Genomic DNA, 2826 nt, shown 5'->3' with positions numbered 1-2826 from the left:
AGTGCTTAGGACTCCTCTCTCAGTGCTTTGTTGATGGAAGCATAGAAGTCTGTCCGTCTGTGCTGCCTAAGGCTGTTTGCTGGCTTGCCTAACCTGAGGCCTGAAGTCACAGTGGTAGAGGATCACTCTTTGGCTACAGAGGACACCAGCTGAAACATGGCATCTCCTGTTTAGCTTACTGAGCTGAGAGGGGTTGATCTTCTCAGAGGCATCGTGGAGACAGACGTAGGCACAGAGCACAAAGGAGCATAAGTGCACTGCATCCCGCAGGACACTAAAGCAACAGACAGAGAAACCACAGAAATGTGACCAGGGTGGGGGTGGGTGCGCACCCAACCACCAGGTCCTTTTTACAAAATTGTCCACTGCAGACTCTGAAGCCTTGTGCAAGAGTTTCAGCTTAGGTTCATCTACTGAAAATGGGGCTCTCTTTGTGGAAGGAACAGCAAAGATGTTTTTATAACAATTAAAATCATCATCATGTTAAAATAAGCCTATTTTTCTTGGGTTTTTTTTTCCTTTTAAAAACATGTTTGAGGGCTGGCCAAATAGCTCAGTGGATTAAAGTGCCTGCAAGCAGGAGCAGGGGCTGGGGGTTCAATCCTAGAGCGCGCTGAGATGGCAATTGAGACTGGGCGTGGTGGCGCATGCCTGTAATCCCAGCTCTTGGGAGGCTGTAAACAGGTGAATCACTATGAGTCTGATCTAGTAGTGAGAACCTGAACACACTGTAGACCCTTCCCTAAAATCTTAAAACACAAAACAAAAACAAAAGCGTGTTTGATATTTACGAGGCACATTTCAGAGTCATCTTGTGGTACAACAACTATTATGTTGAAAGTTATTTGATAAGAAGAGTATACATTTATTGTTTCTTGATTGAGTTATATTTCACATAACATAAAGTTCACATTTAGAGATGTGCCATTCTGTAGTTTTCATAGAGTCTTATAGCCATTGCCTGCTAATTCTGAAAACTTTCATCAGCCCTTAAAGAAATCCCATTATCTGTTAGACTTTGTTTCTATTCTTCTTTTCCTCTCAGTTACTGGGAAGAAATATGGATTTGCCTGCTTTGCCATTTCATATAAATAGAATCATCCAGTATGTGGCCTTTTGTATCTGGCTTCTTTCACTTAGAATAATGTTCTCAAGTTATTACGCAACAGTGACTTACACAATAACCCATGCGATTACATAATTCAGAACTTCATTCCTTTTTATGCTGTATACTATTCCAGTGTCTAGATGGGCCACATTTGCCTATCTGTTCTTAAGCTGAACATCTGGGTTGCTTCTACATATTCACTATCATGAATAATGCTACTATGAATATTCATATGAATTTTCAATGTTTCTGGTTATATATCTAGGAGCGAAATCAGTAGGTTATGAGTATATCTTTTTGTATCTTTTTAAAAATCTTAGCAAAATAAAGTTGCTGCTTCATATGTTAGCCTGAATCTTGAGTTCCAATACTCCGCCAAGAAGCCATATGGCAGGAGTGTAGAGTTTGACTAATCTGTTTTTCTCTTTCCCTTGGCTAATGAATAATCCTATAGCCCATGGAAATCATTGTTGATATAGATGTGAGCAGGTCTCTTTTGATAAAATTGATTGTGGTACTTTAGTCAATCTTCTCCTTCTGAACACACTTCTAAAATGAAGTATGTACTTAAGTATACTTCCATCTAAAAGTAAGAGAAAGCAGTAATTTCTGAAATAGTGTACAAGCATGACAATGTCCTCTCATCTGGCTATTTCTCAACCTCCTGCTAGAACTCTAGGATGTGGAAGACCAATAAAACAATGACCTCGGGGGTGAATACAGCAACTCACCATTTTCCCTTAAGAAGATTCTTCAACCACTTACTGTCAGCACATTTAAAAATAATAACCCACTACTATTTTTTGTCGACTTTTCTTCCTCAAACTTACTTTGTTTATAGACATAGCTACAATCTGAAGAACGGAAAGCATCCTCAGAAATGTGCTACAATGATAAATTATGCCATGCAGACAGAAGCGGCGTACTTTTGACTTCCCAGTTGGACTGTTGAAACTCAGATTTCCCACTTTCCTTGAGTGCCATCATAATTTTCTTCTTGCACGTTTCTCAATTCTGCCTCCCTCTTCATTCCTTGTTTTCTTCCCTCTGACCCCATAGTTCTTGTATCGCCATTTCACCATTTGTGATTGTTTTCAAACTAATACGTTTCACGCATACGTTTCAAAGCTATAGCCATCAGGAGAAAAATGCAAGTGCCAGTAAAAGTGCCTCTCTGATTTGTTAATGCATGTCTGAAACAGACAAAAAAGTGTGAGATGAGTACAAAAATAACTTACAACATAAGGCTGAGGAGCAAGAAGGAGAGAAAATACACATAATAAGTAGTTTGTTGATTCTTTCCCTCAGTGCTACTGCACATGTCACTGCCTGTGATGGGATTCCTTTAGGGCCAGCATGAAGCAACCACTGTGGAGCTTTAGGTTGCTGACTCCCAGGACTGAAGCTTGTCAGGATGCCTGCTTGTCATATGCCCAGCATCTTCCTTTCCTGGCAACTCTACCCAGAGACGGAATGCTGTATCCTCATCCTGGTCACAGGTTTCCTTGGGAGAAATTTCTTGGACGCTTCCCAAACCCTGCAAATCCAATAATTCAGCAGGGATAAGAGGGGCTGACAATTGAAATTTGTATTCCTGGTTCCTGTGATTTGTATGATCTCTAAGTGTTCAAAGTGCCAGAACAAGTTGGCTGCAGACACAGGGCCCCTGATGCTTGCTGCGCCTGGATCGTGCGGACTGCACTGTGCGTGCTACTCTG

Source organism: Octodon degus, unplaced genomic scaffold (assembly GCF_000260255.1).
Source record: "Octodon degus isolate 3935 unplaced genomic scaffold, OctDeg1.0 scaffold00024, whole genome shotgun sequence".
Taxonomy (NCBI): domain Eukaryota; kingdom Metazoa; phylum Chordata; class Mammalia; order Rodentia; family Octodontidae; genus Octodon; species Octodon degus.
Note: the sequence above shows the minus strand (reverse complement) of the source record.